The sequence below is a fragment of the Pristiophorus japonicus genome, chromosome 2, assembly GCF_044704955.1.
Source record: "Pristiophorus japonicus isolate sPriJap1 chromosome 2, sPriJap1.hap1, whole genome shotgun sequence".
Classification (NCBI taxonomy): Eukaryota; Metazoa; Chordata; class Chondrichthyes; family Pristiophoridae; genus Pristiophorus; species Pristiophorus japonicus.
This window is the reverse complement of record NC_091978.1, coordinates 138298353-138311591: the sequence shown is the minus strand read 5'-3', so window position 1 is coordinate 138311591 and position 13239 is coordinate 138298353. Positions and strand designations below refer to the sequence as shown.

At 48.0% G+C, this 13239-nt stretch overlaps 1 pseudogene; it reads left to right on the top strand.

Moving 5' to 3' along the window:
- Positions 1-324: 324 nt before the first annotated feature.
- LOC139228957 (forkhead box protein F1-like) overlaps positions 325-13239 on the top strand; it is a 28851-nt pseudogene continuing 15936 nt past the window's right edge.

The window sequence follows — 13239 nt, the reverse complement described above, 5'->3', positions numbered from 1 at the left end:
GGGGCATAGTCTCAGAATAAGGGGCCACCCATTGAAAACTGAGATGAGGAGAAATTTCTTCTCTCAGAGGGTTGTAAAACTATGGAATTCTCTGCCCCAGAGAGCTGTGGAGGCTGGGGGACCGAAATTCACCGTCCCCGAAGGGACGGCACCGCAGAGTTTGGGTGGGTGACCGATAAAACCGATTGGCCGCGCAGTCGGATGATTTTCCCTCCCCGAGCCATATTCAGCTCGGGGGGGGGGATTTGAGTGGTGTGCACTCCTGCCGGAAATGGCACGGTGAAGCCGCTGTAAAGGAGACTTTCCAGCGGACAACTCTGCAGCATGCGGGACGCTGAAAAGCGGCAAGGACCGAGATTTTCAGCTGCAAAAACGTAAGCCTTTTCCCAGCAATGCCCCCGCGAGTTACTCGAGTCGGTGCTCGAACGGGACACTGCTGGAGTGTTGCCGCGATTGGGGCCCTTTGGTAGGGAAATCATTTTATTAATTTTAGTATTTTTGTTTTAGATTTCAGCAGCCCCTGTATTTATCTTTTAATAGTTTTATTAATTGTTTTGGCTCAATTCAACCTGCTGAGTGCTGCTCAGAGGTTTGCACATACTTTTGTACAACTTTCAGGTCTGACTCTTTAGTGGAATCCTGTGGGCTGCAGAGACCTGCTTGGCAGTGTTCACCCTGAGGATGGGAGGAGTGTTGGGAGGGCGTCACCTGGTCAGAAGCAGGGCAGCACGCAGGAGATGGCGTCGCTGTTCAGCACCATGCAGACAGGCAGCGGGCAAGGGAGGCAGCAGCCATGATTTGTTCATTTTGCGCCAGACCAGTGTGCCCGCTGTCGTCACTGGCCCGAATGAGGATTGCGGTTGGCTGTTTGGGGACAAGGGATATCCTCTGTCCACTTGGCTGCTCACTCCTCTGCGGAACCTCAGGACAGCGCCAGAGCATGCATACAATGATGCTCATTGTGCCATCAGGTGCATCATTGAGCAGTGCATAGGCGTCCTTAAGCAGAGATTCCGGTGCCTAGACTGCTCTGATGGCACCTTGCAGTACTCTCCTCAACGGGTCTCCATAATTGTCGTGGTCTGCTGCATGCTGCATAACCAGGCCATGATGAGGGAACAGCCGCTGGAGGTCGAGCCAGCAGTACCACCTGAGGAGAAGGAGGTGCAGGAGGAGGAGGTGCAGGAGGAGGAGGCGCAGGAGGATCCCCATCGCCCCAAAGCTAGGAGGCGTCGACCCTCCGCCACCTTAGAAGGGCTGGGTGCAGACTGGCCAGCACCTTGCTGGGTGGGTGCATCCTCACATATATAGGGGTGCCTGACACCTCCCCTGCAATCTCCCTCCATGCATTATGTACTGCCTGTCTGCCAGGTCTCCCCACATCAGGAAACAGTAATCTTCTTCTGTCCTCCACACCATCCATCAGTGTCTCCAACTCCATATCAGTGAACCTGTTGGCTCTCCTTGCACCTCTTACACCAGCCATCCTTCCAAACTCCTTCCCACTCAGGGCATTGCTGCAAACCTTAGCCTTTAAAAAGGCCAGGGGACAGCTGGCTCATTAGAAACCGTTACCTGCATGCTGAATTTCTCAGTGGTGATAACACTCAAATTAAGACAGCCACACCACTGAAAAATCCACTTTGGATGGGTTCATTAGCGCTGGAACCCATTTGTTCACATTTAGAGCTGAATATGGGGTGGTCCAGCCACTCAAAAATTTCGGCGCTAATGGCCACAAAAAGGTGGGGTGGGAGCACCAGCTTTCCAGCGGTACTGAATTTTGGGCCCTGGGTCATTGAATATAATTAAGGCGGAGATGGACAGACTTTTGAGCGATAAGGGAATAAAGAGTTATGGAGAGCGGGTCGGGAAGTGGCGCTGAATCCATGATCAGGTCAGCCATGATCTTATTGAATGGCGGAGCAGGCTCGAGGGGCCAAATGGCCTACTCCTGCTCCTGCTCCTATTTCTTATATTCTTATGTTCTTATGTAGGTGGGAAAGTAAGCTGCGAGGAAGACATGAGAGTGGGCAAGAAGCTGGCAGATGGAGTATAATGTGGGGAATTGTGAATTTATCCATTTTGGTAGGAAGAATAGAAAAGCATAATATTTTTTTTTAAAAGTGAAAAACTTGTAAATGTTGGTATGCATGGGGTTTTTGGGTGTCCTTGTACACAAATCACAAAGCCATTAGGAAGGCAACTGTTATGTTAGCCTTTATTGCAAGCGGGTTGGAGTGTAAGAGCAAGGAACTCTTGCTGCACTTATATAGGGCTTTGGTGAGATCAGACCTGGAGTACCGTGTACAGGTTTGGACTCCTTACCTAAAGAAGGATATATTTGCCTTAGAGGTGGTGCAACGTGGGTTCAAGTTCCATTCCATCGGCTTGAGCAAAAAAATCTAGGCTGATACTCTAGTGCAGTACTGAGGGAATGTCATATCAGACATTAAACCGAGGCCCCATCTGCTCTCTCAGATGGATATTAAAGATACCAGGACACTATTTCAAAGAAGAGCAGGGGAGTTATCCCTGGTGTCCTGGCCAATATTTATCCCTCAATCAACATCACTAAAACAGATTATCTGATCATTATCACATTGCTGTTTGTGGGAGCTTGCTGTGCGCAAATTGTCTGCACTTCAAAAGTATTTCATTGGCTGTAAAGCGCTTTAGAACATCCTGAGGTCATGAAAGGTGCTATATAAATGCAAGTCTTTCCTTTTTTTTAATGTAGGTTCACTAGATTGATTTTTGGGATAAAAATGCTGTCCTGTGAGGAGATATTAAGTAGAATGTGCTTATATTCTCTGGTATTTAGGAGAATGAGAGGTGATCTCATTCAAACATATAACATTTTTAAAAGGTAGATACTGAGAGGCTGGTTCCCCTGGCTGGAGAATCTAGATCTAAGGGTCATCGTCTCCACATAAGGGGTCAGCCATTTAACAATGAGAGATTTCTTCACTCAGAGAGTTGTGAATCTTTGGAATTTTCTATTCTAGAGGCCTGTGAATGCACAGTCGTTGAGTATATTCAAGACGGAGATCGATATATTTTTGAGGACTAAGGGAATCAAGGGATATGGGGATAGGGTGAGAAAAGCACAAGAAATCCAGCAGCTAGCCGACAATCACAACGTGCGCAATCAAGTTGACCTACGGCCCAATCACCCAAGACCCTAACCCACTGTTGGCCAAGAACGGAGAGGTGCTCATCAAGGACAGAGAGGCAATCAGTGCCCGCACTTCGAGGATCTCCTTAACCGAGACTCTGGGCTAGAACCTCAAAAAGCCTACTAAGCACCAAGAACATAGTTGGCACCGAGTTTTTGTCCAACAAATAAGATATAACATGGAAGGGATGGAGGAGGCCCTGGAGGTGATAGCCAGGAACACTGGTGGCAGAGGGCTCCCAGTGGTCCCGGAGCACAGCACTGCACCCCAAGGTGCTGCACCCCCATTGCCAACCACACGAAAGCCAGGAGGAAGATTTTGCTTCTGGCTCGGAGCACATTCCCACCTCGGAACCGTCCTCTCCCGTATCCGTCCAAGCAGCGTTTCGGTCATCACCTCCCCCCTGCAATGAAGCATCGCCTGAGGAGTTCCTCGGCCAGGCAGCTTGGAGTTAGGAGGGGAAGGGGAAAGGGTAGAGGTGGGGAGGAGAAGCGAGGGGGGGATTGGGGGGGGGGGGTTGGGTTGGGGGGAAGGGTTGGTTTGTACAGAAATACTGATGATTTCAGACTAATGTTCGGTTTAAATGTTTTTTATTGAACAAAACCTTGTAGTGCATTCGCTCAGATAGCTGCACTGTTACATGCTGGTGATTCCTTATCAAAGGGTATAATTACACTTAGTTTCAATCAATTTAAACTTTAACTGTCACCAAGATGGTGCCCACCATTAATGTATGACCTGCACACCCAGCAGTATGTCAGCCTTGTAAATAACACCAACGTTCTTTCAGGCAAAGCGATCATTGATGAGCTCCTGATGTAAGGCTTTTGCAGCTATCATGCCACCACGGGCCCTTTCATGCAGTCTACAGGGCGGCGGGGGCATGGCCTCAGCATCTGCCTGATTGTCTGGGCCGATGTCAGCGTCCGTCTCCTCGTCCTCTTCCTCTCTCTGGTGAGGTGGACTGTCAGACTCATGGTTTTCTCCACGATATTGCGAATTGCTCTGTGGCTTTCGTTGTATCGCCTTTCGACTTCGGTGTGGGTGTCATGCAGTGGGGTCATCAGCCAGGTGGCGAGGCTATATCCTTTGTCACCAAGCATCCAGCATTGACCTTGTGGCTGATTGTTAAACAAGACAAATACAGTGCTCTTATGCAGGATGTGAGCATCATGGATGCTGCCCGGAAATTTAGCATTCACTGCCATTATAATTTGCTGGTGGTTGACAACCAGTTGGACATTCAGAGAATGGAATCCCTTGCGGTTCCTGAAAGCCTCAGCATCCTGAAAATGTGCCCGCATCACGATGTCCATACAGTCTATTGCTCCCTGCACATAGAAACATAGAAACATAGAAAATAGGTGCAGGAGTAGGCCATTCGGCCCTTCGAGCCTGCACCGCGATTCAATGAGTTCATGGTTGAACATGCAACTTCAATACACAATTCCTGCTTTCTCGCCATACCCCTTGATCCTCCGAGTAGTAAGGACTACATCTAACTCCTTTTTGAATATACTTAGTGAATTGGCCTCAACAACTTTCTGTGGTAGAGAATTCTACATGTTCACCACTCTCTGGGTGAAGAAGTTTCTCCTCATCTCGGTCCAAAATGGCTTACCCCTTATTCTTAGAGGAAGGATTGGGGAAGTTTGCAATTCTGGAGAATCCTAGAGCCCTCTCACTCTGTGCCTTCCTGGTTATAGGGAAGCTGATTAAATCCCTCCTGCGTGAGTACAGGGCTTCAGTGACCTGTTTAATGCAGCGATGTGTGGCATGTGAGACAGTCTGCAAATGTCTCCAGCTGTGGCCTGAAAAGAACCCGAGGCATAGAACGACAGGGCTGCGGTGACTTTGACCTCGACGGACAGTGCAGTACTGATGGTGCTGGCAAGCTGCAGATCTGCCCTTATCAGCTGGCATACCTCAGTGATAACCTCTTTGTGGAAACGCAGTCTCCGAAGGCAGGTGATGTCGGGTAAGTTAAGATAAGAGTGCTTCTCCTTGTACTTGCGGGGGGTGTAACTTCTGGTCCTCCTCATCAGTCTGTCACGTCTTACATTGGGCACATAATGCAGTGGAGCGTACCTTCGGTGATCTCGAGTCTGCTGCATGTAATTGGTTACCAAGAGAAGGTGAGAAAGGACAGGCTCCATTGCAGTAGCTCTCTGTTTTCCACCGATTGGTCACAAACAAGAAATGTCCCGAAGAAGACACCTATTCAATTCCAATTGGTCACAGTATGGTCAAGATGTTTGTCGAGATGTTCACATAAACTCCAATGACCGGCAGAATACATCCGAACTCCGCCGAGGTTGAAGCACAGCAGCCTTTGAATGAAGCGACCTGCGATTTAAAAAAAAGCAGCCACACCGCTAGCTTTAGTTCAAAACAGTTCCACTTTTTCTGGGCGTATTTTTGGGCGAGCGATATTGTGGGTGATGTGTGCGAGGTGGTGAAAGTGATGGTGGGCGATCTCCTGGGCGTTAGTTTCACCAAATGTGCTCTTATGACAAAAAAAACGGGCGGGCGGTATTATTGAATCTCGGCATTAATTCCATGCAGAAATAACGCTGGCCGATATTATGGGCGTTAATTTTGCCCATTCTGATGATTCCGCCCCCAAAAAATGGGCGGGCGGTAATATTTTTTCCCGCCATTAAGCACATGGGGAAAGTAACGCTCGCCGATAAGTTTCCGAAAAATGCCTGTCAGTTTCCATTTGTGGCTAAATGGGCGATATATGGGCGTTATACGTCATTTCAGCGGTAAAATAAACGTTAAGTGGGTATTAAGCATGCAAAAAAAGTCGAGGTTCTAGCCCTCTGTCTTCGATGTGGGTGTTCTCGACTCCATCCCACAGCATGCTACCCGCCACCATCTCAGCACAACCCCAGCCTGGCACAAGGTTGAAAAGGCCATCCGACAACTGACGAACAACAAGGAATCAAGGGCAGATGGAATCTCCGCAGAAGCACTAAAACATGGCAGAGAAGCACTACTGGCGTGGCTCCATGAACTCATCTCACTTATCTGGAAAGAGGAGATCATGCCAGGAGGTCTCAGAGGTGTTGTAATCGTGACCATCTTCAAGAAAGGCGACAAGTCCAACTGCAGTAACTACAGAGGAATCACCATGCTGTCGACCACCGGGAACGTCATCACAAGAATCCTCCTCAATTGCCTTCTCCCTGTTCCTGAAGAGCTCCTCCCAGAGTCGCAATGCAGATTCCGCCCATTAAGGGGCACAATGGACATGATCTTCAATGCGTGGCAGGTATGAGAAATGCAGGGCACAGCACCAACTGCTGTACATGGCCTTCTTTGACCTCACAAAAGCCTACGACACTGTCAACTGTGAGGGATTATGGAGCGTCCTCCTCAGATTCGGCTACCCTCAAAAGTTTGTCACCATCCTCTGCCTGCTCCACGATGACATGCAAGCCCTTATCCTGACCAACGGATCCATCACAGACCTGTTCCACGTTCGAACCGAGGTCAAGCAAGGCTGCGTCATTGCACCAACACTCTTCTCGCTATTCTTGCTGCAATGTTCCATCTTATCCTCAGCAAGCTCCCCGCTGGAATGCAGCTAAATTACAGGACAAACGGGAATCTGTTCAACCTCTGCCACCTCCAGGCCAGATCCAAGGTTGTCTCATCCTCCATCATCGAATTGCAGTTATGCAGATGATGCTTGCATCTGCGCACACTCAAAGGCCGAATTGCAAGCTATTGTCAACACCTTCACCGAGCTGTACGAGAACATGGGCCTTATAATAAACATCTGTAAGACAAAGGTCCTCTACCAACCTGTCCTCATCACACAGCACTGCCCCCCATTATCAAAATCCATAATGAGGCCTTGGACAAAGTGGACCATTTTCCATACCTCGGGAGCCTACTGTCAACAAGGGCAGACATCGACGATGCGATCCAACATTGCCTTCAATGTGCCAGTGCAAACTTCGGTCTCCTGAGGAAGAGGTGGTTGAAGACCAGGACCTCAAACCCTGCAGCAAACTCATGGTCTACAGAGCAGTGGTGATACCCGCCCTCCTACATGGCTCAGAGACATGGACTATGTACAGCAGGCACCTCAAAACACTGGAGAAGTACCACCAATGTTGCCTTTGCAAAATCTTGCAAATCTATTGGCAGAATAGGTGCACCAACATCAATGTTCTCGCTCAGGCCAACATCCCAGCATCGAAGCATTGACCACGCTCGATCAGCTCCACTGGAGAGGCCATATCGTCCGCATACTTGACATGAGACTCCCAAAACAAACGCTCTACTCGGAGCTCCGACATGCCAAGCAAGCCCCAGGTGGGCAGAGGAAATATTTCAAGGGCACCCTCAAAGCCTCCTTGAAAAAGTGCAATATCCTCATCGACACCTGGGAAGCCCTGGCCCAAGACCGCCCAACATGGAGGAAAGCATCTGGGAGGGCGCTGAGCACTTTGAGTCTTTTTGCCGAGAGCAAGCGTCTACTGCGGAAGGAGCGTGTGGGAACCCAGGTACCCCAACCTCCCATTCCTTCAACCACCGTCTGCCCCACCTGTGACAGAGACTGTAGGTCCCGCATTGGATGCTTCAGTCACCTGAGAACTCATTTTTAGTGTGGAAACAAGTCATCCTCGACTCCGAGGGACTGCCTATGATGATAAGTCTGTGAGATAAATGTTAAAAGTCATGGAAGCATACATAGATGCAAATGGTACTCACCCAGATGAGCCTCGTAAGGTGGTTGAACTTTTTGCATCACTATGTGCCAGTCCTGGGCAGAGTTGTCTGCAGCAGACATCTCCTGCGCTATTTCCCTCCATATTCTCTTAAACACAGGAGAGAGTGGTCTGGCTCCCCCAGCAAGATGGAGTGAGACCCTCCTCCTCTCCACTGTGTGGACTAAAGCTTCACTTGCCTCATGGCTGAAGCACCTGGCATGCTTCCTTCCCTCCTGATCCTCCATCTCAGCAGAAGTGGCTGAAGTAGGTGGGTTTTATGCGCATGTGTACAGGAAGCTGCCACGCCCTGCATCAGCATTTGCGACCGAAAAAAAAAAAATTCAATGCGCATGCACAAAGTGGCCGCCTCCTTTAACACCAAAAGTTCTCGGCTCAGGCGCACAAGGTCAGTCGTGCAATACTGACTTAACGCCAATGCTCCTCCAGATGATTTTTCTTTCGAAACTTCCAGACGAAAACGCAAACTATTTTCAGACGTAAAATTTGATGTTCCGCCGGAATTAACGCCTTGAAATCCAAAAAAACAAAACTCCTGCCCTTGGTCTTCTACTTTCCAACATCACCAAAACTGGTCAATCTCATTATTTCTGAATGCATTTATCCTCCTCTCCGCAATGTTCAACACAGTTAACCATTTCATCCTCCTCCAATGCCTTTCCGTCTTACTGTCCACACTTGGTTCCATTTTTATGTCTCTCCATCTAGTCAGCACATATCTAGCAATAGTTTTTCCTCCACCTTCGCAGTATCCTAAGGTTCCAGCCTTGAATCCCTCCTTTTCCCTGTTGACACATTCCCTCTCAGCAACATTATTTGCAGGCACAGGGTCAGCTTGCATCATCATCATCATCATTATAGGCAGTCCCTCGGAATCGAGGAAGACTTGCTTCCACTCGTAATATGAGTTCTTAGGTGGCTGAACAGTCCAATACGAGAACCACAGACCCTGTCACAGGTGGGATAGATAGTCGTTGAGGGAAGGGGTGGGTGGGATTGGTTTGGCGCATGCTCTTTCCACTGCCTGCGCTTGATTTCTGCATACTCTCGGCGACAATACTCGAGGAGCTCAGTGCCCTGCCGGTTGCACTTCCTCCACTTAGGGCGGTCTTTGGCCAGAGACTCCGGCTCGTTTGCCGTGAAGGAGTTCCGAGGAGAGCGCTTGCTTTAGGAGTCTCGTGTCAGGCATGCGAACTATGTGACCTGCCCAGTTAGGCTGATCAAGTGTGGTTAGTGCTTCAATGCTGGGGATGTTGGCCTGGTCGAGGACACTAATGTTGGTGCGTCTGTCTTCCCAGGGGATTTGCAGCATCTTGCGCAGACATCGTTGGTGGTATTTCTCCAGCGACTTGAGGTGTCTACTGTACATGGTCCATGTTTCTGAGCCATACAGGAGGGCAGGTATTACTTCAGCCCTGTAAACCATGTAGGAAATGAAAGCAATAGTAAGGAAGGACATTAGCTTGGATGATGTGGAATCTGTATGGGTAGAGCTGCGGAACATCAAAGGGCAGAAAATGCTAGTGGGAGTTGTGTACAGACCATCAAACAGTAGTAGTGAGGTTGGGGACAGCATCAAACAAGAAATTAGGGATGTGTGCAATAAAGGTACAGCAGTTATCATGGGCGACTTTAATCTACATATAGATTGGGCTAACCAAACTGTTAGCAATGCGGCGGAGGAGGATTTCCTGGAGTGTATTAGCGATGATTTTCTAGACCAATATGTCGAGGAACCAACTAGAGGACTGGCCATCCTAGACTAGGTGATGTGTAATGAGAAAGGACTAATTAGCAATCTTCCCTTGGGGAAGAGTGACCATAATATGGTAGAATTCTTTATTAAGATGGAGAGTGACACAGTTAATTCAGAAACTAGGGTCCTGAACTTAAAGAAAGGTAACTTCGATGGTATGAGACATGAATTGGCTAGAATAGACTGGCAAATGATATTTAACGGTTTGACGGTGGAGAGGCAATGGCAAACATTTAAAGATCACATGGATGAACTTCAACAATTGTACATCCCTGTCTGGAGTAAAAATAAAACGGGGAAGATGGCTTAACCGTGGCTAACAACAGAAATTAAGGATAGTGTTAAATCCAAGGAAGAGGCATATAAATTGGCCAGAAAAAGCAGCAAACCTGAGGACTGGGAGAAATTTAGAATTCAGCAGAGGAGGACAAAGCATTTAATTAGGAGGGGGAAAATAGAGTACGAGAGGAAGCTTGCTGGGAACATAAAAACTGACTGCAAAAGCTTCTATAGATATGTGAAGAGAAAAAGATGAGTGAAGACAAAGGTAGGTCGTTTGCAGTCAGAATCAAGTGAATTTATAATGGGGAACAAAGAAATGGCAGACCAGTTGAACAAATACTTTGGTTCGGTCTTCATGAAGGAAGAAAAAATAACCTTCAGGAAATACTAGGGAACCGAGGGTCTAGTGAGAAGGAGGAACTGAAGGAAATCCTTATTAGTCGGGAAATTGTGTTAGGGAAATTGATGGGATTGAAGGCCGATAAGTCTGCATCCCAGAGTACTTAAGAAAATGGCCCTAGAAATAATGAATGCATTGGTGATCATTTTCCAACAGTCTATCGACTCTGGATCAGTTCCGATGGACGGAAGGGTAGCTAATGTAACATCACTTTTTAAAAAAAGAAGGGGAGAGAAAACGGATAATTATAGACCGGTTAGCCTGACATCAGTAGTGGGGAAAATATTGGAATCAATTATTAAAGATGAAATCGCAGCACATTTGGAAAGCAGTGACAGGATCAGTCCAAGTCAGCATGGATTTATGAGAGGGAAATCATGCTTGACAAATCTTCTAGAATTTTTTGAGGATGTAACTAGTAGAGTGGACAAGGGAGAACCAGTGGATGTGGTGTATTTGGACTTTCAAAAGATTCTTGACAAGGTCCCACACAAGAGATTGGTGTGCAAAATTAAAGCACATGGTATTGGAGGTAATGTATTGACGTGGATAGAGAACTGGTTGGCAGACAGGAAGCAGAGTCGGGATAAACGGGTCCTTTTCAGAATGGCAGGCAGTGACTAGTGGGGTGCCGCAGGACTCAGTGCTGGGACCCCAGCTATTTACAATATAGATCAATGATTTAGATGAAGGAATTGAGTGTAATATCTCCAAGTTTGTTGATAACACTAAGCTGGGTGGGGTGTGAGCTGTGAGGAGGATGCTAAGAGGCTGCAGGGTGACTTGGATAGGTTAGGTGAGTGGGAAAATGCATGGCAGATGCAGTATAATGTGGATAAATGTGAGGTTATCCACTTTGGTGGCAAAAACACGAAGCCAGAATATTATCTGAATGGCGGCAGATTAGGAAAAGGAGAGGTGCAACGAGACCTAGGTGTCATGGTACATCAGTCATTGAAAGTTGGCATGCAGGTACAGCAGGCAGTGAAGAAGGCAAATGGGCATGTTGGCCTTTATAGCTAGGGGATTTGAGTATAGGAGCAGGGAGGTTTTACTGCAGTTGTACATGGCCTTGGTGAGGCCTCACCTGGAATATTGTGATCAGCTTTGGTCTCCTAATCTGAGGAAGGACGTTCTTGCTATTGAGGGAGTGCAGCGAAGGTTCACCAGACTGATTCCCGGGATGGCAGAACTGACATATGAGGAGAGACTGGATCAACTGGGCCTGTATTCACTGGAGTTTAGAAGGATGAGAGGGGATCTCATAGAAACATATAAAATTCTGACAGGACTGGACAGGTTAGATGCAGGGAGAATGTTCCTGATGTTGGGGAAGTCCAGAACCAGGGGACACAGTCTTAGGATAAGGGGTAAGCCATTTAGATGAGGAGAAACGTCTTCACTCAGAGAGTTGTTAACTGTGGAATTCTCTACCGCTGAGAGTTGTTGATGCCAGTTCGTTGGATATATTCAAGAGGCAGTTAGATATGGCACTTACGGCTAACGGGATAAAAGGGTGTGGAGAGAAAGCAGGAAAGGGGTACTGAGGTAAATGAGCAGCCATGATCTTATTGAATGGCGGTGCAGGCTCGATTGGCCGAATGGCCGACTCCTGCACCTATTTTCTATGTTTCTATGTTTCTATGAGCTTGGTGACAGTTTTGAGGGCCTGGTCTTCAAACTCTTTTCATCAGTTGGGCGAAGGCTGCAGTGGAGCACTGGAGGCGGTGTTGGATCTCGTCGTCAATGCCTGTTCTTGTTGATAGTAGGCTCCCGAGATAAGGGAAGTGGTCCACGTTGTCCAGGGCCGTGCCGTGGATCTTGATGATTGGGGGGCAGTGCTGTGTAGCTAGGACAGGCTGGTGGAGGACCTTTGTCTTACTGATGTTTAGCGTCGTAAGCCCCATGCTTTCGTATGCCTCAGTAAATACTTCAACTCTGTCCTGGAGTTCAGCCTCCATGTGTGCGCAGACGCAGGCATCGTCCGTGTACTGTAGCTCGACGACAGAGGTTGGGGTGGTCTTGGATCCGGCTTGGAGATGGCAAAGGTTGAACAGGTTACCACTGGTTCTGTAGTTTAGTTCCACTCCAGCGGGGAGCTTGTTGACTGTGTGCACGTGTGTGCTGACAAGGTCCCACACAAGTGATTGGTGTGCAAAATTAAATCACATTGTATTGGGGGTAATGTACTGACGTGGATAGAGAACTGTTGGCAGACAGGAAGCAGAGAGTAGGGATAAACAGGTCCTTTTCAGAATGGCAGGCAGTGACTAATGGGGTGCCGCGGGGCTCAGTGCTGGGACTTCAGCTATTTACAATATACATTAATGATTTAGATGAAGGAATTGAGTATAATATCTCCAAGTTTGCAGATGACATTAAGCTGGGTGGCAGTGTGAGCTGTGAGGAGGACGCTAAGAGGCTCCAGGGTGACTTGGACAGATGAGTGGACAAATGCATAGCAGATGCAGTATAATGTGGATAAATGTGAGGTTATCCACTTTGGTGGAAAAACATGAAGGCAGAATATTTTCTGAATGGCAGCAGATTAGGAAAAGAGGAGGTGCAACGAGACCTAGGTGTCATGGTACATCAGTCATTGAAAGTTGGCATGCAGGTACAGCAGGCAGTGAAGCAGGCAAATGGTATGTTGGCCTTCATAGCAAGGGGATTTGAGTATCGGAGCAGGGTGGTCTTACTGCAGTTGTACAGGGCCTTAGTGAGGCCTCACCTGGAATATTGTGTTCAGTTTTGGTCTCCTAATCTGAGGAAGGACGTTCTTGCTATTGAGGGAGTGCAGCGAAGGTTCACCAGACTGATTCCCGGGATGGCAGAACTGACATATGAGGAGAGACTGCATCGACTGGGCCTGTATTC